This window comes from Notolepis coatsorum (genome assembly GCF_963971535.1).
Source record: "Notolepis coatsorum genome assembly, chromosome: 5".
In the NCBI taxonomy this organism is placed as follows: Eukaryota; Metazoa; Chordata; class Actinopteri; order Aulopiformes; family Paralepididae; genus Notolepis; species Notolepis coatsorum.
Window position 1 is genome coordinate 33,843,817 of NC_140169.1, and position 27,558 is coordinate 33,871,374.

The 27,558-nt window shown below is 40.6% G+C and overlaps 1 pseudogene across 1 annotated transcript in view; it reads left to right on the forward strand.

Annotated features, from left to right (window-relative positions):
• The window catches only part of LOC311228800 (neuroligin-4, X-linked-like), a 221,731-nt pseudogene that overhangs the window by 141,926 nt on the left and 52,247 nt on the right, over positions 1-27,558 (forward strand). Inside the window, exons 7-8 of the transcript in view lie at positions 7,129-7,253; positions 24,404-25,013. The product of the transcript in view is annotated as a neuroligin-4, X-linked-like (transcript). The remainder of the gene's footprint in view (positions 1-7,128; positions 7,254-24,403; positions 25,014-27,558) is intronic.

The window sequence follows — 27,558 nt, forward strand, 5'->3', positions numbered from 1 at the left end:
TTTCTCTCAAACATTAGAAGGTCACAATGACTGAATGGTAAAAAGTATGTGGAGAGGAGAACTCTCAGCAGTATAATAAAAAGAAAAAAAAAAAGAAAAAAAAAGTCTGCCTAATAAGAAACACCCCTCACCATTCAGTAATATCAGGTGACCAACTCATATTTAACAACATGGGGGGAAGTGAAGAGGGGAGGGGGTGTAAAGAGAAATACAAATAAATAAAAGGAAGTTATTACACTGAAGACAAGAGCTCCAGGGGCCAATATAAGAAAGATTTAATTCTTTTTCAGTTATTTTGTTTTTTCCATTATTGTTTCTCTATGGCCTACTAGGAGTAAGGGGGTAAATGTCGTGGTTTAGAAAACCATGGCTGGGGTGGGTTGATGTATTTCATGTATGTTTTTTATTCTATGTATGTGTATTATATGTATGTTTTGTGTTCTATGTTTTTGTTTTTTGGTCATGTTTATTAATAAAAGCAATGGCAATATTTTCGAGGCAAATGTATACAGTCATAGATACTCCTCAAAGATTGCACCAACTACCATGTCAGATATAATTATAAATTCGTGGAACATTAAAGGCTTGGGAAATCCTATTAAAAGGAAAAAAATGTTATCCCTTCTAAAAGAAAACAAAGTAGATGTGGCTTTTTTACAAGAAACATATTTGTCAGACACTGAACACGCAAAGTTAAAAAGAGAATGGGTAGGTCAGGTCTATTTCTCATCATATAAAAGTCATAGCAGGGGAACAGCTATTTTGATTAACAAAACAATACCATTTACAGTAGAAAAAACAATTACAGACCCAAACGGACGGTTTGTCTTGGTGTCGGGCTCCATTTGGGGAACATCCATAACTTTTTTGAACATTTATGCCCCCAATGCCGATGAACCCACATTTATGTCTGACATGGTGTTGCTGTTCAATGAAAACTGTAAAGGTTTTGGAGTGATGGCGGGAGATTTTAATCTGACAATGACAGCATTGGATAAGTCTAATCAAACTAACCATAGCTCCAAATCCTCAAAAGTTCTTCAAGGGTTATGTGCAGAAAGTGGCCTAATTGATGTCTGGCGTGAATTACATCCAGGCATTAAAGACTACAGCTTCTTCTCAAATGTACATAACTCATATAGTAGAATAGACTATGCCTTTATTTACTCAAAATATATATACATGATAAAGGAATGTGAAATTAGCCCAATCATTTTATCAGATCATGCCAGAATATGCATGACTATTCAGTTTAATAGGAACAACTCGTTCACCAAACAATGGAAATTTGATAATTCATTACTCCAAGATGAAGAATTTAAAGTAAAAACGCGAACATGGATTACAAACTACATAAAGGAAAATAATGACCCTCTCATTGACCCTAACATTATCTGGGAGGCTGCAAAAGCCACTTTAAGAGGACTAATAATTTCATATGGTTCATTTAAAAAGCGAGTAAAAAGAGCACAAGCACAAGAACTTGAGAGAGAAGTAATAAGATGTGAAGCACTTCATAAGACAGCGTCTACAGAGGACAATTGGAGACAATTAATTGTGGCCAGGGCCAAATTAAACCTTAATATTTCAAACGAAATTACAACAAAAATGAATTACGTTAGACAAAAGCATTACGAATTTGGCAATAAACCAAGTAAATTACTGGCCCATCAATTAAAGAAAGAACAAACTGAAAGAACGATTAAAGCAATTAATCTCAATGATAATATAACATATCAACCTAAAGAGATTAATCAAGCTTTCTTTGAATTCTACAATACACTTTACAAATCTCAAAGTTCTCATTCACAAGAACAACTGGACCAGTACTTACAAAATAAGAAATTGTCAAAATTGTCTGAATTAGACCAGCAATACCTTAACTCATCATTTACAAAAGAAGAGGTTCTGGCCACAATTAAGTTAATGCCCATAAATAAAAGCCCAGGACCAGATGGTTTTTCTGCTGAATTTTATAAAGAATTTTGGACTGAACTTCATCCCATTTTTATGGCAATGATGTATAATTTCTGTCACAATAGAATACTCCCTCAATCAATGAACCTAGCACATATCACAGTATTGCACAAAAGTGGCAAAGATCCTTTAAATTGTTCATCATATAGACCTATTAGTCTTTTAGATCACGATTACAAGATTATAACCAAATTATTAGCAAAAAGACTAGAAGATATCTTGCCTAAATTGATTAATCCAGACCAATCAGGTTTCATAAAAGGGAGATATTCTGCTGACAATATAAGGAGACTTTTAAATGTAATAAACCATTTGGACACCAGTCGGAGCCCTTCTCTGCTCCTATCACTGGACGCAGAGAAGGCCTTCGATAGGGTTGAATGGAACTTTCTTTTTTCTATACTTGACAAGCTTAATATGGGACCAAACTTTATCGCTTGGATTAAAGCAATCTATAAAAATCCTAAAGCAGCTGTCATTACCAATGGAGCTTCCTCTGATTTTTTTACACTAACGAGAGGGACAAGACAAGGATGCCCACTGTCGAGTTCACTCTTCGCGATGGTGATTGAATTGCTGGCGTCATGTGTACGAGACAATATTCACATTAAAGGACTGAAAATGAATAAGGAGGAACATAAAATATCCTTATACGCAGATGACATTATTTTATACATAAAAGACCCAGAACAGTCCTTATCACACTTATATAACGAAATAGAACAATTTGGAAAATACTCTGGATATAAGTTAAACTTTAATAAATCAAATGCTTGTCTCCTGCATATGACCCCAACCGAAACGATGTATAAAACATATCCTTTCAATTGGTCTCCAGAAGGGTTTAAATATTTGGGAATAAACATTACACCGCAACTAGAGAACTTGTACAGGGAAAACTATTGTCCTCTTATAGAAAAGATAAAAACTGATTTGTGTAAATGGTCCATGCTCCCATTATCTCTGCTGGGAAGAATAAATGTAATAAGAATGAACGTCCTTCCAAGACTAAATTTCCTTTTTCAAATGTTACCATGTTACTTATCTACAGAATTTTTCAAATCTATGAATAGACCCATCTCAAAATTTATTTGGTGCAACAAAATGCCTAGGATAAAGTTATTGACACTTATGAAACCAGAATCCATGGGAGGTCTCGGTCTCCCCAACCTCCAACATTATTTTTGGTCAGCCCAATTAAGAAATGTACTGTCATGGTCGTTGGGAAGACGGGACTCACAGTGGTTTCAGTTAGAAGCTAAATTTGTTGACCCGTTACCATTGGACTCTCTCATATTTATAAAACAATTTAAAAAGATAAGAAACATAGGTAATTGCTTCACTGTTTTTAACACACTATGTGCTTGGAAGGACTGCTCAAAAAAACTGGGTATCACCAATTGTACCTCCATATACTCTCCTATCTATCACAATCCTGATCTAGATAAACATCTAAGATCAATTAATATACTCAAATGGGCTCAGTTGGGGATAAGTCAATTCAAAGACCTGTTTCATACAAATATGCAGTTAAAATCATTTATGGATTTAAGAACAGAATATGCCATCCCAAATACTGATTTCTTTAAATATTTACAAATGAGAAACATTATACACATACTGAGAAGAGAAAATAAACTAAGACTAGAATTACATGAAATAGAAGAAATACTAATGTCATCGACCACAATTAAAGGTAAAATTAGTGAATTTTATGACATCTTCTCCAAAGAATGTCACTCATCTTTTTTGCCTTTGTTGAGGATCTGGGAGACAGACCTAACCATGAAATTTGCAGAAAATACATGGCTAAATATTTGTGATAGAATACACTTTCCATTTACAAGTAACAAAATCAAAGAAGCAAATTTTAAATTTATCCATAAATTGTATTTAACTCCAATAAAAATGCATAAAATGTCTAGAGATAATTCAATAAACTGTCCTAGATGTAAAACTAACGAAGGAACATTTCTACACATGTTTTGGCACTGTGATAAACTAAAACGATTCTGGAATTGTATTCATTTATTTACAAAATATGTATTAGAAACGGAATTTGACTTGTCCCCATGTGCCTATTTACTTAATGAATTACCAGAAATCCAGATGGATCCAAAAAAATATAGACTGCTGATTGTCATAACATACTTTGCCAAGAAATGTATTCTCCTGTTTTGGAAAAATGACTCTTCGCCCACTTTTGAGATGTTTCAAGATCAGATATCCCAGCTTCTTCCATTGGAGAGATTGACCTTGGAGGAGCGCGGCCGGGGGTGGATGTTCCGGGACCTTTGGTCTCCGCTGTTTTCTCGATTGAGCAGAGGGGCTGTTGATTGATACGGCTAGTGGCGGTATGTGAATATATCCGCATGCTGTCGCTGGCCGTGTCGATTGGTGGTTTTACTGTTTGATTGGGGGAGGGGTGGGGGCCGGGGGTCTTGGGATGTCTATCCCCGGTTGTGTATTTTTTGGAGGTGGGTTTCCCTAGTGGAAGAAGTTGTACAACAGACGCGTAAGAGGCCTGTCTGTTGTATAACAATGATGTTGTTGTTGTCATTGTTGTTATTATTTATTATTGTTTATTTAAAAATACGTATGAGAAAAAATGAACAGTGTAAACAATATCATTAACTCTGAATATAAAAATATGAGAAAAGCAAACAAGACGCGGTCTCGGACTGGTGGGGGCCTCTGATTCGAGGTCTTGGTGAGTCGGAGTGTTAAAGAGGCATGATGCTCTGGCTCGCTGGGGCGCCGGATTTGGGGTCCTCATGGGGTAGGGACCTTGGTTGTCGATACTGGAGATGACGGGTGCTCAAGTAATCTCGCCTTATGGTACATACATGTGGGTATATGCATGTATATATGTATATATATGTATGTGTGTATGTATATGTATATATATATATATTCTTATTAATTTATATATTTAATTTATACATGACTATTTTATTTTTCATTATTCTGATTTAACTGATGGTCTTGTCATTGTCGTTATTATTATTATTATTATTATAATTATTATTATTATTACTGTTATTGTCCTGTGATGTCTTGTTTATTAGTATTGTTATTGTATTGTCTTGTTTCATGTTGAAAAGGGAAAATAAAGAAACTGTAAAAAAAAAAAAAAAAAAAAAGATCTCAACAGGCCATTGTTGCGGTTCAGAGAGCTGATCCAGAGAGTAATCCAGTCGGTAAGTTTCCCGTAATCCAATGTCTATAAGTGACTGACGGTCATACACATTAAATGCACCTACTGTTGGTACAGACAAAACTCTTAAAACTATAAATATTAACAAAAGTATGCACAGTCTCGACGGAGCGCACAGACAGGCAGCCGGTCGTTTTTATATTTTTTATTTTATTTTTTTGTGCGAGGCCCCCTTCCCGCGAGGCCCTGCTTATTACTGCTGAAAAGTCATTCCCTATAAAACTAATAGTCCTCATTTCATTGATTGAGTCATTACATACAAAAACTTTGAACTAGTTGTCAAAATCTATCAATCACGGCCTCACAATGGCTGAGGCTGGTCAAAGGGTGCAGCCAAATGTTGAGAGAACCACTGTAAATTAAATTACTGTATTCAAACATTTCATCGGGAGAGCAGGTGTGTATACTGGACAGTAATTCAGCACTAAACAATCTGCACTGCACTACTGCCATTGTGTCATACATGAAGCTTGCAGTGGGACAAGAACTTGTCACTTTTTACATTTGACATTTAGACAGCTTTACTGCAGCACAGATTTACTGTATTGTAGTGTACAGTAGTGTTACAGTTAATATTTGCCATATTTACAGTATGGTACTGTACTGCATTATTTTACAAGTGGGAAGCACTGTTATTGTACACTACAGTAATATGGGTTACTGTAAAGCAGTATATCTCATGTTTGCTGTACATTACTGTAATTTTACTCTGCACCACATAGGATTGCAAGACAACCTCGCAGAGGTGGAAGAGGGCCCCTTTTTACTCCGCAACAAGAGGAAGCCATTTGTGCAATGGTGATTGCAAACAATGCCATAAGGTTGACAGAGATACAAAGCGCTGTTAGAGGACAATATCTTTGGGAATATTGAATCCATTTCAATCGCTACAATTGACAGAGTGCTCAGTGGAAATTAAATGTGCATGAAACAATTGTAGTACAATTGACAAATGAGTAGCCATTTGACTGGAACAGAGTGAAGGAGATCCGCCACCAGTATGCACAAGTAAAACATTTATGTGTTCTATGCATACTCTAATGTTCAGTGCTGTAAACTGGTTACTTTGTGTAGTGCCATGCAGTACACTTACATGACAGTTCATACTGTACAATATGTTGTCCAAAATTCATTATGTTACACATGAAAAGTTTATAGTTTTTATCTCTCTCTCTTCTGGGATAAAGCGTGTACCAGGGAACCACTGCACACATTATACGTTGATGAGGCGGGTTTCAATCTGGCAAAAGGTAGACCGCGTGGAAGAAATCCCATTGGACAGAGAGCAACCATTGATGTCCCAGACCAACAAGGAGGAAATATTACAATGTGTACAGTGTGTACAGTAATGTGTAACTGTAGATTTCAAATGGCTGTGCAAATAGTGTATAGTACTATCTTGAGCATTTTCAGGTAGTGTCACCAATATCTGACTTTTTTGCATTGGAAAACACTTACAGAGTGATCTGTCATAATGAAAACATGACAAAGCCATTTGACTATCTTGTTCATAAACAATGGTGTCAGGACTTTTCATTTTGATGACAGTGACACTTTCATTGACATGAATACTTGCTTTTGAGGAATGAACTATCCATTTTGAGCAAGTGACACGCTTCTGCAGGTTATCAACTAGGTTTTGCAGTTTGTACTAATTGTTTTGAGAAATGCACTAACAGTTATGAGAACTTTAATTCTGATCAGAGAAATGCACCAAAGCAATTGAGAAAAACGTAATACACTCTGCTGCTTGGACTCATTACATCCAGACTGTGATTGTTGTACTGTAGATGCTTTTATTGTACTGCACTATTTTACTATTGTCTATTCTATGCTAATTCATCTATATTGTATTGTACTACTGACAGCAAATCTATCTGTCTATTTTTATACTCATTCTATGCATTGCTTTTATTTTGTGTGTGTGTGTGTAGGTTCCCTATGTGTTTGGAGTTCCCATGTTGGGACCCACTGACCTGTTCAACTGCAACTTCTCTAAGAATGATGTGATGCTGAGCGCTGTGGTCATGACCTACTGGACCAACTTCGCCAAGACTGGGTGAGAATCTATCTATCTATCTATCTATCTATCTATCTATCTATCTATCTATCTATCTATCTATCTATCTATCTATCTATCTATCTATCTATCTATCTATCTATCTATCTATCTATCTATCTATCTATCTATCTATCTATCTATCTATCTATCTATCTATCTATCTATCTATCTATCGATCTATCGATCGATCGATCTATCTATCTATCTATCTATCTATCTATCTATCTATCTATCTATCTATCTATCTATCTATCTATCTATCTATCTATCTATCTATCTATCTATCTATCTATCTATCTATCTATCTATCTATCTATCTATCTATCTATCTATCTATCTATCTATCTATCTATCTATCTATCTATCTATCTATCTATCTAGCTTTCCCACAGCTGCCACAAAATCAACCTTGTTGGAGATAACAACGGTGTCTGCAAGACACTGATAATGGTTTCAACATAGACAGTTCAGTCTATACCTTTTAACATGAACCAGTCTTTTTCCAAAGCTATAAAACAAACAAACAAACAAACACACACACACAAACAAACAAACAAACAAACAAACAAACAAACAAACAAACAAACAAACAAACAAACAAACAAACAAACAAACAAACACACAAGAGGACTAAGTCTCTAATCTGTGATGTCATCAAATCAAACAGCATGGGGCTGCTCCAGAGAACAGCAGAACACCTGTGGGGACTTTGTACCAATACCCAGTACACAGTGGTGCCTTTCATTCTGTCTGCACCATGGCTCTCAAACACAAACACCTTCTGGTCCTTCTTCCTTCTGTTAATTTTAGTGCAATAATATTACTAGTAATAATAATAAATTAGGTTTATATAGTGCTTTTCTAGAACTTAAAGTCACTTTGCACTATGGGACGGGGGGGGGGGGTATAGTGAGACAAACATTCCCTCCCATAGGGGATGTGTACAGTGTGCATGTGTTGTTGTTATGTTATTCACATGAAATGAGCCAAGGCCATTGAGTCTCAGGTTGAAAAAATAACATTGAAAACAGACCTAAACACCACACAAGCGGTTTTTATGTTTAGAATTAACAACATTTTGCTGTAGTGGAGGAGATACGAGTTGAGAAAGTGAAGCCTACGGTATGATCATAATAGCCACTTTTACACAGTTTTGGTCTAATAAAAATATTGAAATTAAACTACTCCCCATTATTTGAGGAACCTCCTCGAGGACCTCGAGGATACCCGGACCCCATGTTGAGAACCATCACTTAGCAAACAGGGGATTGTTTAAATGTTACGTTTGAAAGGATTATGTAACAAGTGTTGTGTGAGAGCAGTAATATACTCAAGGTCGTGCTAGAGGTGGGTTTCTTCAGCGGTACTGATCTTCAGAACTACTGCTTACAGCCTCCCTCCTATGACAGCCGTACTGATCTTCAGAACTACTGCCTACAGTCTCCCTCCTACGACCGGCATCAGTCAGGCAGCCATGTCCCGCCTCAAAATGGTCCAGCACTCTGCAGCTAGGTTCCTTACCGGTACCAGAAAGAGAGAGCACATCACACCAGTCCTAGCCTCCCTACACTGGCTCCCAGTCCCATTTAGAATAGACTTTAAAATCCTCCTCCTCACCTTTAAAGCACTATCGGGTGCAGCACCCTTATACATCACCGAGCTCATCACCCCCTACGCAGCACCCAGGTCACTAAGATCCTCCAACCAGGCTCGGCTGGTCCCCCCCCCGCACCAGACTCAAAAAGAGAGGCGATCGCTCCTTCAAGGCCGTGGCCCCCAAGCTATGGAACCAGCTTCCCCTGGAGATCCGATCTGCCCCCTCACTGGAGACATTTAAGGCCCGTCTAAAAACCCACTTCTATTCCCTGGCCTTCAATAAACCCTGATTCTCCCACACCCTAACTCACACACTCCCATGCAATTTTATCCTGCCCCCCCCCCTCCTGTATATCTTCTTATGCTCCTCTGTCCCCTGTGTGCTACTGTACTTTGTGTTCCCCTATTCATGTGTTGTCCTACTCTCTGAATGGACTGTCTTGTCCTGCTGTGCCTTTTTGTATTTTTGTATTTGTGTATTTTATATTAGGACATTGATTTTAAGCTTTGATTGTACAGCACTTTGGTTGGCTCTTGTGCTTTTAAACGTGCTATATAAATAACTTACTTACTTACTTACTTACTTACTTACTTACTTACTTACTTACTTACTTACTTACTTACTTACTTACTTACTTACTTACTTACGACAGCGGTACTGATCTTCAGAACTACTGCCTACAGCCTCCCTCCTACGACAGCCGTACTGATCTTCAGAACTACTGCTTACAGCCTCCCTCCTACGACAGCCATACTGATCTTCAGATTCAGATTCAGATTCCTTTATTGAGCCATTTGTGTAAAACACATTGGTAATTGTTGCAGCAATACAGTGTATGCATTTTCTTTTCTTTTTTCACAGTAAACAACACCAACACAGACAAGAAACAAAACAGTGCAGTGGGGGATTAATCAATAAAATACATATATATATAAAGTGAAGAGTGCAGCGTTCCAGCACGGACTAGAGTTCTGCTTACAACCTCCCTCCTACGACAGCGGTATTGATCTTCAGAACTACTGCTTACAGCCTCCTTCCTACGACAGCGGTACTGATCTTCAGAATTACTGCCTACAGCCTCCCTCCTACGACAGCGGTACTGATCTTCAGAATTACTGCCTACAGCCTCCCTCCTACGACAGCCGTACTGATCTTCAGAACTACTGCTTACAGCCTCCCTCCTACGACAGCGGTACTGATCTTCAGAACTACTGCTTACAGCCTCCCTCCTACGACCGCGCCCCGCAGTACTGATCTACAGAACCACTGCCTACAGCCTCCCTCCTACGACAGCAGTACTGATCTTCAGAACTACTGCTTACAGCCTCCCTCCTACGACAGCGGTACTGATCTTCAGAACTACTGCTTACAGCCTCCTTCCTACGACAGCGGTACTGATCTTCAGAACTACTGCTTACAACCTCCCTCCTACGACAGCGGTACTGATCTACAGAACCACTGCCTACAGCCTCCCTCCTACGACCGCGCCCCGCAGTACTGATCAACAGAACCACTGCCTACAGCCTCCCTCCTACGACCGCGGTACTGATCACACCAGTGCCAATAACCACAAGATAGCTCTCCCTCTCGCATCGTACAGCTTTAATTTGAATCTACGTGTCAGCGTCCCGGTGCAGTCAGTCAGTTCCCGGTCTTGCATCTCTCTATGACATTAGAGAGATTAGAATCCTGTGTTCTCTGACTCGTAGCTTTGGGGGGAGTCGCTTGCTTCCTCAGTGAATCTTCCTCTACATGATTTATTTATTGGAATAATGAATATTACAAAGGAGAGTTTCTTTTTTTCCTGAATAGAGGCAGCATGTGGTAACAGTGATTCGCCTGCAGGGTTTTTACGAGAAGACAATCAGAATAACCGCAATGAATGTTTAAAAATTTATGAACGGAGACACAGAGGCTCTGTTGTCTGTCAGAGACGGGGAGCAGCTTTGAGGCGTCACTTTGTTTACACTTTTATATCTGCAGAGGAATAGTTTAGCTGAGACAACATAATATGTTCTGGAATAACGATGAAGCACGATGTACTGAGACGATTTTTACATTTTCACTCAAGTACGTTTTTCCAAATGAATATTTTAGTGTTTTGTACATTCATAGTTAATTAAAGGCCCTGTCAGTATTCCAAATGTAAACAAATGGGTATCTCCCAAAAATAGGGAAGAATAGAGACATGTTTTCATTCTTTGGTTGACTGACTGAGCTCTTGATACAATACACTAGACAACAGGTAAACACTAGACCTCAAGGTACAAGCTAAATACGCATGCAAGTATGTGAACAATGCCGTTCACAACGCAGCCAGTGGTCTACTTGTACACATGGTTAAAAGTATTTAACCAATAGCTCTTGCTATTGGATCTTCCTACCGAGACCATTAGGTGTTCAGCATAAGTAAACATCTACCTTCTCCTCTAGTGAACCAGCGTTGTTACATGGAAAACCCAGGGTTGAACCTAAAGTTACATCGCAAACCCCATGAACTTAGAAATTCTGCACCACCCCGGGCTAAAAGTAGGTCGCAAGCCCTTGTCCTCAGAGTGGTAATATGTTTTAATGAGCCTTCGTGTCAAAGTGTGGCTGTATCTCTCATTTGCATCCCAGCCCGGCGCCAGACAAAGTCTTTGAGGAAAGTCAAGGACAAGTTGGAAAGGAATGAAAATTGGATATTTAGTTATTTATTTTAGTTAGACATGAGAGGCTTTGGCCTGAATTAAAATAATCAGAATTCTGTCCTGTCGTGTTGTGTCTCGTCTCGTCTCGTCTCGTCTCGTCTCGTCTCGTCTCTTCTCTTCTCTTCTCTTCTCTTCTCTTTCTCTTCTCTTCTCTTCTCTTCTCTTCTCTTCTCTTCTCTTCTCTTCTCTTCTCTTCTCTTCTCTTCTCTTCTCTTCTCTTCTCTTCTCTTCTCTTCTCTTCTCGTCTCGTCTCTTCTCTTCTCTTCTCTTCTCGTCTCGTCTCTTCTCTTCTCTTCTCTTCTCGTCTCTTCTCGTCTCTTCTCTTCTCATCTCTTCTCGTCTCTTCTCTTCTCTTCTCATCTCTTCTCTTCTCATCACTTCTCTTCTCTTCTCTCTCTTCTTCTCTCTCTCTCTCTTCTCTTCTCTTCTCTTCTCTTCTCGTCTCGTCTCGTCTCTTCTCTTCTCTTCTCATCTCTTCTCTTCTCTTCTCTTCTCTTCTCTTCTCTTCTCTCTTCTTCTCTTCTCTTCTCTTCTCTTCTCTTCTCTTCTCTTCTCTTCTCTTCTCTTCTCTTCTCTTCTCTTCCAATACTCTTCTGTCTCTCTATGAGGAAAACAAACCCTGAGAGGGTACAACTGTATTTGTAGGTGTTAAAGGTACAACAGCCTCAATACAGTTCTGGTAGAACAACGGCTTTTCAACTGCTAGGCTTTGTCCCCGTAACCCGGAAACATTTCACGTTAAGCCTTTTAAGCATTTTAAACACTTCACGTTAAGCATTTTAAATGTCATGGTGTCTTTTTAAAACCTCAATCTTGATTTAAAAGTGCTATATAGATTTTATGTAGAGTAATTATTTATAAAAAAGAATAATACATCCACAGAGCTTTTAGAAACATGCAGAATTAACCCCTTAAGCCTGACGGTCCCGGTACTGGGCCAAAATTAATATCACCTCATAGATCAATACAGTCCGTATTGTACAGTTTCCCTTCATTTCACTACATGTCTCGTGTATGTATGTGACAAATAAAACTCTTGAATCTTGAATCTTGTATTAATTAGTTACTCAACATGTCTCCATTATAATCTATCAGTTTTGGTACATGATCATCCTAGTGGGGAAATGCAGTTATGGAAGTGGGGCTACTCAGGCCCCGTTTAGACGGAAACGCTAGCAGGTGAATCCGCAAAATATTTTTGCGGATGTGCCTTTCGTTTATACGGAAACGGCGTTTTTTACGGGGTGAAACCGCAAAAAAGTGAGACTACCTTCCAGGTGGAATTCCTAGAAACGCAAAAGCTTTGCGATCTCGTCTAAACTATCAAAACGTATAAATCTGTTAAAACGATGACGAAAGGGTTGTCACGGCTGTGGTCGCGCGTACTGCTTACGTCACATGTAGCAGGTATGCGCCAGTAGCCGAGACGTAAACAAAGCAAGTATGTCTGACTTATATCAACGGAGATCACCTGAAGGCTACATTGGCAGTACTTTTAACCCTTTCACTGCTTTGATTGACTGCCACACGAGTCACACGACAGAAGGTTAACCCTTTACTATCACACAACCGGCTGTCGTGTGGCAGTGAAAGGGTTAAATACACGGCGTGAGTGGACCCACTGTCTGTGAGTGACTCTGCTTTGGTGCAATCACATTCCCCATCCACAGTCTGCGAATCAGAGCAGAGTAGGCGGTCTTCACAGCACGTCATGTGACATATGCGCCAATCGTGTGACAGTGGGGCTCCGTCGTCTCGAGTCGTTACAGCGTCGTCTGCACGCAGAATTCCATCCCAAAACGCTCGTCTAAACGTAAAATTAAAAGTGAAACCGCAAGATGACTTTTGCGGTTTCTGTTCACAAAAACGCTCGTCTAAACGGGGCCTCAGATAGCAAAGTGACACTGATTCAATGTTTAAATTTACATCCGAATCAGCGTCTTGGTTGAGGTTGAATTTTGAATAATATCGACTAAACGTCAGCTAAAGGTCAACGTTGATTCAACTTTATTTACGCCGATGCTTAAACATCGATCCAGCGTTGTTTCTACATCAGTTTTCTATCTGGGTATTCATATTTGTATCACTGATTGGCTGTGTAAATTCTTCAAATCAGATGGAAGATGAGATACCACTTGTTGAAATGGAGTAGAGAGAGTTTTTTTCTCTCCCTGCGGTGTTTCAAGTGAGTAATTACTAGTAATTACTGTGGCTTGTGGGTCCAGCGAGGCCCTGATAGACTTGCGGAGCCATCTGGGTCCAGACGCAGATCTAAATCACCAGAGAGATTCGATACCTTCCCTCAGACAGAATTAGCACAGTAATATCACTTCATCATGTGGACCCTGCTTGCTATCCGGTCCATTCATCCTTCTCTCTCCTCTCTCTCTCTCTCTCTCTCTCCTCTCTCTCTCTTCTTCTCTCTCTCTCTCTCTCTCTCTCTCTCTCTCTCTCTCTCCTCTCTCTCTCTCTCTCTCTCTCTCTCTCTCTCTCTCTCTCTCTCTCTCTCTCTCTATCTCTCACTCTTTTCTCTCTCCATCTCTGGTATCTTGCCCTATTTCTCATGCCTGTGTTCTCTATTTCTTTCTTCTCTCTCTCTCTTTTTCTATATCTCTAACGCCTGCTCATTCTCTGTCTTCCTTCCTTTCTTCCTCTATCTCTCTTTTTTCGCTCACCATCATTCACAGTTTTCTCTTTTCCTTTATCTGTCCTTCTCTGTCTCTCGTGTCTCCCTCTCTCTCTTTCCCACCCTCCTATCTCTCACCCCCCTCTTTCTCTCTCTCCATCTCTCTGTCTCTCAACTCTTTTCTATCTATATCTCTCTATATATATATATCTATCTATATATCTCTATATCTATATATCTATATATATCTATATATCTCTATATCTCCCTATCTCTCTATTTCTCTATATCTATATATCTATATATATATATATATATATATATATATATCTATCTATCTATATCTATCTATCTATCTATCTATCTATCTATCTATCTATCTATCTATCTATTATCTATCTATCTATATATCTATCTATCTATCTATCTATCTATCTATATATCTATATATCTATCTATCTATCTATCTATCTATCTATCTATCTATCTATCTATCTATCTATCTATCTATCTATCTATCTATCTATCTATCTATCTATCTATCTATCTATCTATCTATCTATCTATATATATCTAGATCTAGATCTAGATATATATATATCTATATATCTACATATCTACCTATCTATATATCTATCTATCTATCTATCTATCTATCTATCTATCTATCTATCTATCTATCTATCTATCTATCTATCTATCTATCTATCTATCTATCTATCTATCTATATATCTATCTATCTATCTATCTATCTATCTATCTATCTATCTATCTATCTATCTATCTATCTATCAATCTATCGATCGATCTATCTATCTATCTATCTATATATCTATCTATATATCTATATATATATATCTTCCCCTATCCATATATCTCTCTCTATCTTTATATATCCCCCTATCTCTCTCTCTCTCTCTCTCTCTCTCTCTCTCTCTCTCTCTCTCTCTCGCTCTCTCTCTCTCTCTCTATCTCTCTCTCTCTCTCTCTCTCTCTCTCTCTCTCTCTCTCTATCTCTCTCTCTCTCTCTCTCTCTCTCTCTCTCTCTCTCTCTCTCTCTCTCTCTCTCTCTCTCTCTCTCTCTCTCTCTCTCTCTCTCTCTCTCTCTCTCTCTCTCTCTCTCTCTCTCTATCTCTCACTCTTTTCTCTCTCCATCTCTGGTTATCTTGCCCTATTTCTCATGCCTGTGTTCTCTATTTCTTTCTTCCTCTCTCTCTCTTTTTCTATATCTCTAACGCCTGCTCATTCTCTGTCTTCCTTCCTTTCTTCCTCTATCTCTCTTTTTTCGCTCACCATCATTCACAGTTTCTCTTTTTCCTTTATCTGTCCTTCTCTGTCTCTCGTGTCTCCCTCTCTCTCTTTCCCACCCTCCTATCTCTCACCCCCCTCTTTCTCTCTCTCCATCTCTCTGTCTCTCAACTCTTTTCTATCTGATTATCGCTCTCCTACTCATTCTCAGGCTGAGCAGGAAAACAGCTCAACAGCTCAACCTTCACAGCCACATGCAATTATCTCCATCTTCATCGTACCATCAGATCTGTTCTGTAGCTGTATTGTCCTGTTTGTGTGTGTGCAGGGGGGGGGGGGGGGGGGGATTTGTGCACAGATGCGTATAAACATTTGATCCTGGACAACACCAGGATGTGACCTGCGGTATTTTCCAGATAACCCTGTAAACACGTTCCTATTCCCTGCAGGGACCCATAATTAGTGGTAGAATCCAACCAGAGTGTAAATGTAACAGTAAAGTACAACAGTAATATACAATGTGCAGGTGATCAAACCGGGTATAAAATATATAAATTAGTATGAATGAGTAATAGTGCTATCAGATGTATGTACAGAGTTGTAATATAATATGTACAGTGATACAGGTATAAAGACAGTATGGTAGTAGTCATACTAGAGTAGGTAAGGGTTTTTTGTACAGATAATAGATATACTGTAGTATCTACAGATTAAATGCAAAAGGTTTATGTGCAGGTATGTACATGCAGGTGTGGATATATATATATATATATATATATATATATGGTGAGAATAAATATATATATACAGTATACAGCATTATTGTACATGCTATCATACAGTAATGGGTTATATGCATGTGTATAAATAAGTATATAGAAGGATTATATGCAGGTATATTCAGACAAATATGGATATATATATGTATATACATGCCCTAAATATAAACATATAAATGTAAATATGTGGTATATACTGTATAGCACTGTTGTACATGCTATCATACAGAGTATATGGGTAGACTATAGTATGAGGTGGGTAGTTAAGATTATTATGATTACTACAATAACCAGACTAACCAGATCAAGGACAGTCCATTCACCCACACCCAGAACAAACCTAAACCAAACCCAAAAAAAAAAAAAAAAAAAAAACAGGACACAAAACAAACCCAGAACAAACCAACTCACCTCGAATAGAGACCCTTGTTTTTCTGTGGATATATGATTGAATATTTCCAGCTGGGTCAGGGGCGTCCTGGTGACTCACCACGCTGAACCTGTAAACCTGCACACTGAGCGAGACCCCATGTTGCTCCACACAGAACACACCTGGTGCGGAGGGCAGGGATAACAACCACTGTTACCTAGGCAACGTTGTGATTATAGGTGAAGTATGTAGAATGTTCTCTATTTGGAGAACAGGATGGCTGGTATTATAGGGAGATAATGCACATTAGGGGCAGAACACACTCCGGAGAAGGAGAGAATCCAAACCATTTGTTTTGAACTTTCTTTACAAGTGAAACACAAATACCTGTGCTGATTTAAGAGACCAATCACGAGCGACTGTAGGAGTTGAAGTGGATGTGGTCCATTATCAAGTGTGCTGTTATGGTTCATAAACATTAAACAGAGATGTTCCAGTGGCTCAGGGAGTGGTGAGTGAGCAGTGAGCACAGAGAGACGTTGCTGTTGATGGAGTGGGATACAAATGCAGCCGTTGTACCTGAGTGAACTATTCTTGAATTACCTGAGTGAACTATTCTTGAATCATCAATCATCTCCATGACAACCAGTGTTGTTTCATCACAATGGAATGCTTGATTTAAACTAAAACAGTGAGAGGTCAGGTCACTGAGAGACCTTTATTTAATATTTTCTAGATTAGCACACATAAACACAGCTGAGAGATGCAATTGGAAATATTTCCTTTAAAGCAGTTAATCGCCAGCTCAAAAGATAATCAATATTTAAGACGATTCACAAGTCATATTTATCTTAGCCACTATTAGCAAATCCGATATATAATATTATACTGCATTTATATAGTGCTTTTATCCAAAGCGTTTTACAATTTATCCCATTCTCTACAGATTAAGCCCTTAACCACTTAAGCATTGGGCAATTTTTTTCTTCTTTTTTTGATGATGATTGCATACCCAAATTAATTAGCTATTTATTATACTTTATACTTATAGTACATGCATGAGTATTGTTAGATCCTGATCAATCTGGCCAGTATCACGTCTGTTTGGCTCTCCATCCAATTCATCTGCGTTGTGTCATTTTAATGGTCCTGACGTCTCCGACACTGGCTGATAAGATCCTTATCTCTCCCCGTTAGTACAATCCGCAAACCATAATAATTCTCCACCTCCGTAAGAATTCGACACTTCAACAACGTGAAATACCTTACAAGGAGAAGCGTGGTTTATTTGATAAACAGAAACCTCAGCTCAGATGTTAACAGCTTGTATTGTCCTTGAAAAGTCTATTCTAATGATCTTTCTATTCAGTCCGATAGTGGTCAGGCCTGGTCGTCAGCCTAACCCTCCTCGCGTTAGCCGAAGCTAATGATGATGTGGCATTCTTTCCCCCCCCCCCCTCTCTGTGATGAGAGGAGAGAGTATCTTGGTCTCTTCCCTCCTGTGGGATTCGTTTCTTTTGTCTCCCAGATTTTTAGTCTGCCCTACACCCGGAAACACCGTTTCGACTTATAGATCTTCGTCGTAGCAACGACGGCCCCGCCTTCTGGTTGTCATGCGACGTGCTAATAACCTTTCACACCATTAAATGTTTCATTAAGATGAACCTCTCTCCCTCCTGCTCTGGGCCTACACTCTCTTATCTATGTGTTCTTCCAAGGAATTCAAAACATTCTCTCGCTGGCAGTGTGCTAAACATTCTGCTGGCTACTGCCTCTGAACCGCTCCTTCTATCACCCTCTTCTAAGGCAAACCATGCACATTTTGATCTCTCTGACCCGGCACCGTTTTAGCTGTGGTCATCTCCCCCAATCTATACATCACATACATTGAATAAACCCCGTTTTCTCTCATTCCCCCCTTTGATTCTTAATCAACTTTCAGAATCAACAGACTACTTGGTTTTTCAATTAATTATACCCAAAAATAGACTCATAACAATGAGGGCCCCTCCGTCTGCTGTTTTCCTTATTGTTTTCCATTACCCGCATCACACCCAAACCAGAAAGGATAAACAACGGTCAGGGAGGAGAGAGAGAGAGAGACAGAGAAAAACACAGATTGCAACTTTTCAGACAACACACCTGAACCCTTCGGCCCCCCTATTAGGTACACCCCACGTCCAAATCAGAGCGCTCCCTTCCCTCTTACAGTACACCTCCCATCTTGGGCCGATCCCGTCTCCTAGGGCAAGGGCCCCTTTCAGTGACGGCTCCTTTCCTGAGCTGGTCCCCCTTCCAGGGCGGGTCTCCTAGGCAAAGATGTCTCCCCTGGTCTGCTACTGCTCAGTGTCTCTGGCTGTCCTCTCCACATCTGCTCCTCCACCGTCGCTGTCTCCTCCCTCTCGTCGTGGATGATCTATGTACCAGGCTGCGGTGCCTGGCCCCTGCTGCTTCCTCCTCCTCCAGTCTGTCTCCTGGTCGTCTCCACCGCTGTCGGTGTCTCCCCCCGCTGAAAGCAGAAACACAACACCAGCAGTCGTCTGTACATTCGACTTCCCTTGTTTTGCTATTAGTCTACCACCTTCTCCACACCTATTATCTATCTTACAGGGCGGTTCCCTGTTTGTTGTCTTCCGGCGTGACACCAGCAGCTAACCGATACCCACTCTGCGCAACTCTATCTCTTCGTCCCACGGGTGACCCCCAGCGTGCGCCAGTTCTTTCTGGTGACGTGTCTTCTGAAGACCCTGCCTATCTATCAGGTGTGAGAAGGCCCCACTGGAGATCAAACTCCCTCTTTATTCCATAATTAACCCATTCAAATAACTGCACCTCCTCTCTGTGCAATTCTTATTTAATCCATTGTATAATTAAACTCTATTTAATTAACCTGTATATCTAATACTATTATTATAATAATCCACTCTCTGTGCTCATTAGATTCTCTAACTTGAATCACTCCCCCAATCTGCCACTAGATGGTAGTACAGACCTATATCTAAATATTCCCCTATGGGTAATAAAAACTCCCCAGCACTACCCCCCCTCCGCCACTAGGTGGCGACCTACTCCTCCTCTATGGTGTTTTAGTTGACATGTCACTTCCTGGTTCTTATCTGTTGTTATCTCCTCGTGGCGCTCACGGCCATTTTGTCTCTGTGCAAATGGCTACTCTCTCAAACAAACGGCCGCTGCCCTTCCTTCCAAGGCCTAAAAACACAGCTGTTTTCCTCTCTTTCCTATCCATCTCAGGGGACGCTTTCTCAGACTAATACTCTTGCCTGATCGGACATAATACACACTGGTACAATCTCCTTTCGACTTTCCTTCTGTCTTGACGACAGTCCCGCCATAACAATTCATCGATCTGGTTCAAGCGTTCCCCCCCACTCCTCATCTCGCATTTACACTCCCAAAACCAAAACCGTGCAGCCTGCCCCGTTTGTTTTTCATTCTATCCTGTTGATAACACCCTCGATTTTTCAAAACACCATGGCTCTCTGTTCATATTATTACAGCTGGCTTCTTATTTACGGATGCACTATCTGTTCGTTTTTATTTGGCTTAAAAGATCAAAACAACCATGTGTGCACAGTGAACTCACATCTTTCTCCTAAGCGCTGTTTCTCCTACAGCGCTGGTCCGCCTCATGACCGCTCGACTCGCCGCTCTCTCCCAGGGCTGGCCGGCCTTGCTCGATCATGATTCTCCCACACACGATGACTGTTGTCCACTGTCGCCCCATTATTGAAAAAGTCTTTATCCGTTGTTCTTATCTCTTGCAAATCCGGCTGTCATCGGCAACCAACTGTTAGATCCTGATCAATCTGGCCAGTATCACGTCTTCGTCTGTTTGGCTCTCCATCCAATTCCTCTGCGTTGTGTCATTTTAATGGTCCTGACGTCTCCGACACTGGCTGATAAGATCCTTATCTCTCCCCGTTAGTACAATCCGCAAACCATAATAATTCTCCACCTCCGTAAGAATTCGACACTTCGACAACGTGAAATACCTTACAAGGAGAAGCGTGGTTTATTTGATAAACAGAAACCTCAGCTCAGATGTTAACAGATTGTATTGTCCTTGAAAAGTCTATTCTAATGATCTTTCTATTCAGTCCGATAGTGGGCAGGCCTGGTCGTCAGCCTAACCCTCCTCGCGTTAGCCGAAGCTAATGATGATGTGGCATTCTTTCCCCCCCCCCCTCTCTGTGATGAGAGGAGAGAGTATCTTGGTCTCTTCCCTCCTGTGGGATTCGTTTCTTTTGTCTCCCAGATTTTTTGTCTGCCCTACACCCGGAAACACCGTTCGACTTATAGATCTTCGTCGTAGCAACGACGCCCCCGCCTTCTGGTTGTCATGCGACGTGCTAATAACCTTTCACACCATTAAACGTTTCATTAAGATGAACCTCTCTCCCTCCTGCTCTGGGCCTACACTCTCTTATCTATGTGTTCTTCCAAGGAATTCAAAACATTCTCTCGCTGGCAGTGTGCTAAACATTCTGCTGGCTACTGCCTCTGAACCGCTCCTTCTATCACCCTCTTCTAAGGCGAACCATGCACATTTCGATCTCTCTGACCCGGCACCGTTTTAGCTGTGGTCATCTCCCCCCAATCTATACATCACATACATTGAATAAACCCCGTTTTCTCTCAGTATTGTCTCTTTTGAAAGGTAACATTTTGACGTTTCTTACACAATAAATCACTTTGAGTGCTAATGAAATAGAGTAACAGAGGTTTGAACACACTGAAGTAAAAGTTTTGTGTACTTGCATTTCTTTGTACTGGTTGCCAGATGCCTGTTTTTAAGTTCCAGCTGAGAGGTAAGAGCTGGAAAACATAATGGTTCCATAGCCTGAAGTATTATGTTCCAAAGTCTATAAAAATCCCACAGAAAATGTATGTTTTACAAAGTTTGTGTAATGTGTGTACCGGTAAAAAATTCTGCATGATTATCCAAAATGGCCATCCGCTCCCATTCAATCAGAGGCTTTCGTCAAAACAATGGACTTCTTCGTCTTCTTGTGTCATCTTCCCCCACTCTCAGTGCTCGTCTGGGATACATTTCGGAGCAGACGCTCCTTGGTTACAAAGGCGGTCAATCATGTTCACCGTCGGGGGTCATTCGTCCGCTCAGGACAGGGGTCACTTGTCCACCTTGTCAAATGACGCTCGCCGGATGTTTCGTCTTGTAACTCTAGACTGGAATCACGCAATAGGTTGAGTTGGGTGACGATCGAAAGGCGGCAAATTCAACTTTCCAACAATGTATTGGTTGATCGGCGAAAACGCAGCCTGGAGCCGACACACAAGGGCAAAATGCAGATGCTTTAGAGCAGGGGTTCTCAAACTTTTTCATACCGCGACCCCATTTTATTTAGGATTTTTTTTGGAAACCCCACACTTGATGTATCGCGTAATTTCAAACGTGGAATTAAGGAATATCAAAATAAAAGCACACATTGTTGAACTTGATCATGCATATTTATTAGATTATATCACAGCACTATGTTATCAATACACATTTATAAAACGAGGCATATTTAGCCAAAATATGTTGCCAGAACATAAAAAAAAATAAGAAGTTTATTTTTATTTATTTTTTACTTTCCAATGTGCGTCACTGTCACCTACCCGCGACCCCAATTTGAGTTGCGACCCGTAGTTTGAGAACCGCTGCTTTAGAGATTAAACCTGCACGCTGAATGGGACAGGCTTCCCCTCCGTTGCCCCCACGAACCCGCCCGGAGGGGTAGGGATGGAATCCACATTGAGGCTATTTCCCTGGCGTGCCGCATGCAGACTCAGTAGAAATACACTGGGAGATTGACTCCCAGCAGCTCCAGAATGCCTGCCGGCGCCGGCGCCGATGGTGCCTCTCACTTCCAGTCTGTTACTTACAGCGGCCAGCGCATATCACGTAATCAGAACGCCGTGAGTCTGAGTCCGGCCTGTGACCTTTGTTGCACGTCACCCCTCTTCTCTCTCCCCCTGATTTCCTGTCACTCACTTGTCCTCCTGTCTAATGGAAGTAGCAGAAATGGCCTAAAGGTTTTGTCAGAAGGGCACCATGTCTGTAATGGAACAACTGAGACAGCAGCCTCTGTGTCACTTGACAATCATGTCAACAACAACATCAACAACAACAACAACAACAACAACAACAACAACAACAACAACAACAACAACAACAACAACAACAACAACCACACCACCAAACAACAATAATATTACGTACTAATTTATTGATAATAATTTACGTGTCTCTCTGGGGCTACAGCAGCTATTAAGCAACTGTCGCATCTTCATTAGCTCCATTGAATGGAAGATGTGAAAGAAGGAAAACCAACCAGGCTCAAAACCACTGATTATATTTTCACTTAAATGTAGTGTGTTTACCTGCACAATAATGTTATGTCACGCCATCTGACACTGAATGAATGGAGAACCACCATGCTTCTTGTAGGCAGAGGGGTAGAGTGGGAGCAGGTGTGGCATCTCCATCCATCAGCTTAAAGGAAAACTCCAACATTTTGGGAAATTACCGTAATTCCTCTAATAGTAACCCCGGCTTGTATTTGTTTCAACTGTAGCGGATACCAGGCTTGTATTAGGAGGAGGCATGTATAAGAGAGATGCCTATATTTCTAATTTTCAAACAGATCATAATGAATAAATCAACATTTTGTGTCAGTTTGAACCCAGTAAAATGTACTGGGTTCATTTATTGAAATCAAGCAAGTACTGTATGAAATACGGTAGTAAACAGTGCAATTACAGGTGGTCAAAAAAAGTTAAATAAAGTAAAATAGTGCAATCACAATACTGGTATAATAATAATAATAATAATAATAATAATAACTTCGTTTTATACAATTCTGAGGTAGGCTTACTCTCTTGGTAAACATTAACACCATACCATTATATGGTATTTACTGCACAGCCAGGCCAGCATATAACAACAATAACTCTAATATACATGAAACCCGGCTTGTATTAGGAGGCCAGCTTATAATTGCTTAGCTCAACAGCGCACCTGGTCATTAATAGAGACCCGGTTTTTAATTGAATACCGGTTACTATTAGAGGAATTACGGTAGCTTATTTGGCATCTACCCTGGAGTTAGACAAGAAGATACCCTTTTTCTTCTCTGTGCATGCAGTAGGAGTAGGAAGACACGCACCGTTAGCCTAGCTTAGCATCAGTCACTGGAAGTAGGTTCCTCCATTAGCCTAGTTCCCAACGTCTTCCTACTCCTACTGCATGCACAGAGAAGAAAAAGGTATGTATCTTCTTGTCTAACTCCAGGGTAGATGACAAATAAGCTAATTTCCCAAAATGTTGGAGTTTTCCTTTAACTAATTTCACCTGTGCCTATTGCACGCACGTACAGATGCAGCTCTTAGGACTCTGAGCTCTGCTCTGCACTGCTACTGCGGTAATCATGCACCATTAACCTGGCAGTGCTGTTGACGAGGCGTTAACGATACTGCACCCTTGCAGTAGAGGTGCGATTTTTAAGAGCTGGATCTGTAGTGCGCAAGCTGGAGTGCAGGGGGTGTGTGAGACAGGTATGGAGGGTTGTGGAGGTGAAGTAACACAATAATATCACATTACTATTTGATACATGCACAATAATATCACATTACTATTTGATACATGCACAATAATATCACATTACTATTTGATACATGCACATGCACAATAATATCACATTACTATTTGGGATTGTCAAGTATTTATCTATTTATTTTGATGTCAGTTTAATATATTTGACAGGTAAAGATGTAGACTCAAATAGATAATTCCCTCTGTCCCTCTGTCTGCAGGGACCCCAACCAGCCGGTGCCCCAGGACACCAAGTTCATCCACACCAAGCCCAACCGCTTCGAGGAGGTGGCCTGGTCCAAGTACACCCCCAAGGAGCAGCTGTACCTCCACATCGGCCTCAAGCCCCGCGTCCGTGACCACTACCGCGCCACCAAGATCTCCTTCTGGCTGCAGCTGGTCCCGCACCTCCATCACGTCAACGAGCTCCTCCAGTCCGTCTCCTCCTTCACCCACAGCCCCTCCCTCCAGGACGACACCTCCTTCTCCTACACCAAGCGCTTGTCCAAAGGCTGGCCTCCGAGCAGCACCCGGCACCCCGGCTCCCAGGGGGGCACCCCGCCTCCCCCGGAACCCGCACTGGGGGGGCAGGGGGCGGAGAACGGGGTGAGGATCCCCAGCGAGGATTACTCCACGGAGCTGTCGGTGACCATCGCCGTGGGGGCATCGCTGCTGTTCCTCAACATCCTGGCATTCGCTGCTCTGCTTTATAAGAAAGATAAGAGGCGTCTGGAAAATCGTAGGCCGCGCCCACTTCCTCCTCCGCGACGGGACATCACGCCAGCTGATGTGGCTGCACATCTTCAGGGGGAGGGGCTGATGTCGCTGCAGGTGAGTGTGCTTGCTTAAGTGTTTGTGTGTGTTTCTGATATTTGGTGGCCTTGGACTGCTGGCGAGGAGGTATCGCAATTACTCCTGTGGTTCTGTCTGTCTGCCTGCACCAGCCATAACTTACATACAGTTTTGATCCAATTTCTATGAAACTTTGCACATAGGCTGACAGCAGACCCAAATTCTTGAATATTTTTCAAATCGATCAACGGTAAGTATTTTATTTTAGTTAATTCCCATTATTTAGGGATAATCAGGGAAAACATACACGCAAGAAGGCGCTAATAGGCTAAAGGACTGAGCCCCACCTAGACTCCTGTCAGCTTTCTGGGAACACACAACAACATGCCCCAGTCAGCCTTGTATTGAAGGTGAAATACCTATGCATTGGAAACATTCTTCTCCGAGTGAATCTCTTAGTTACATCAATATTGTGGTGTCACAACATTTTCATGTTTGTAGGTTAAGTATTTGGTCGCTACAGGCCAGTCATGATCAGTTATGATTGTGTTGCTAGGCAATGTTGTGCCTAACCTCTTAAGCCTGAGTGGTCCGATACCGGTACAATAATAATAATAATAATAATAATAATAATAATGCAGGACCTCTTTAGGGGTCTTTATTCGGCATGCAACGAACTGGACATGCAATTGGAGCGGCACACACACCGGGATACACACGCACACACACACCGGGATACACACACATGCATTGTCTTTTTCTCAGTCGCCGATGCGATTGAGTCTCTGCGCCTAACCCATCCCGTCGTCCTTCCCCCCATGGGCAGCAGATAGGGAGTCGACGTAAGCTGCGCCCCGGGGACCAATCCAAGTGCTCCTGCCCATCTTTGTCAAGGACGCCACAGCGTTAGCGATCTGTTGTTGTGCATGTTTTTCCATTGGGTTTATCTTATCGGGGGGGAAACCCTTGCGAGCATGGGGAGAACATGCAAACTCCACACAGAAAGGCCTGGGAGATACCCCACCTGGGTACCTGGCATCATGGAAACCTGGTCCCCAAGCGGGAATCGAACCCTGGACCTTCTTGCTGTGAGGCAATCCATCTCTACAGAATGTATGAATTAATGTTGAATCTTTTTCCAAATGTAGCCATTTTATCAGCACTACGTTTGTTTACCAATGATTTTAAGTAGGGCTGTCAGTTTATCGCGTTAATTAGATTAATTAATTACACAGCTAATTATCACGTTATGAAAATGAACGCAACATTTAAAAAAATAAAAAATAAAAAAAAGATTATTAAATATATATATATATATATTTTATCTCATTCATTCCATAAGAATGTAGAATAAACATTTACAGACTTTAAATCTTTTTTCCATTTCCATGTTCTTGGTATCTGATTCTAGGGACATCTATGGATCTCAGGGAATGTATTCCCAGTGTCAGAAATACTGAGTCTGTTACTAGGCTTGAGTAAATTGTAATGAACCAAATGAGATAATTAATTTTTTATCTTTGACTTTGAATAACACCATGCTAAAATTAACCAGACCTGACAAATCTAAGCAAATGAATAAACGGAAGATGATTAAACAGAAGGTTTTGTAGATACAGTACTGAATTCTGCCATCTGGACACATGCTATTTGAAATATGATTATAGAATATAGAATATCAGGCCTAAAATGGTTATCCGATTAAAATGCGATTAATTAGATTAATTAATTACAAATCCTGTAATTAATTAGATACATTTTTTTTATCGCCTGACAGCACTAATTTTAAGTGTTATTAGCGAAATATGAGCTTATAAAAATCTCTGCGCATTGCATCGGAAATCGGAGCATTTAGACGTGAGGACAGGAAGCCGTCATGAAATTGTTGTAGTCCTAAGAAAGAGGAGACCCAGGGCTTTCGATGTCTACATTTCATAAAACTACACTACCCAGCTCACATCAGCTGCAGACAACGGAAGTCCAACCAATTTTGAAGTGAATGTTGTGATTATATCTCATGGGTCGAACAAACGTCAAACTTTATTGCCATAAAATACAACGTATTAGGGCTGACCTTCGAAGCTTTTTTTGGCAATCGAAGCTTCGGGGCCGAGCTTCGATTTTAAGTCGAAGCTTCGAGAAAAATAAAAAAAAATAAAAAAAAAAATATTATAATTTTATGAGTCTTATGAGACTTATGAGACTTATGTTGTGGGACTTGTACAGCACTTTGGTAAACGTTGTTGTTTTTAAATGTGCTCTATAAATAAAGTGGATTGGATTCATTAATTAAGTAGCCCCTTTCGTGACTGTGACACAGCCAACAAGGTTTCACTCGGCTGCGCTGCCTGGGTGCAGTGGGGCTGCTCTCACAGCCAACGACATGACATTACATAATTATGTTGCAACCTTCGTCTATCAAGCAAACAATTATATTATATTTAATTCATAATTTATAATTATATCAGACAATGCACCTACAAAAGCAGATAATTACAATTAAATTAGCCAACTTGGTAACACATTAGTCATAGCAGCATAGGTGTTCTGAAGGTCCAGATTAACACTGAAAGTCTGCGTTTAT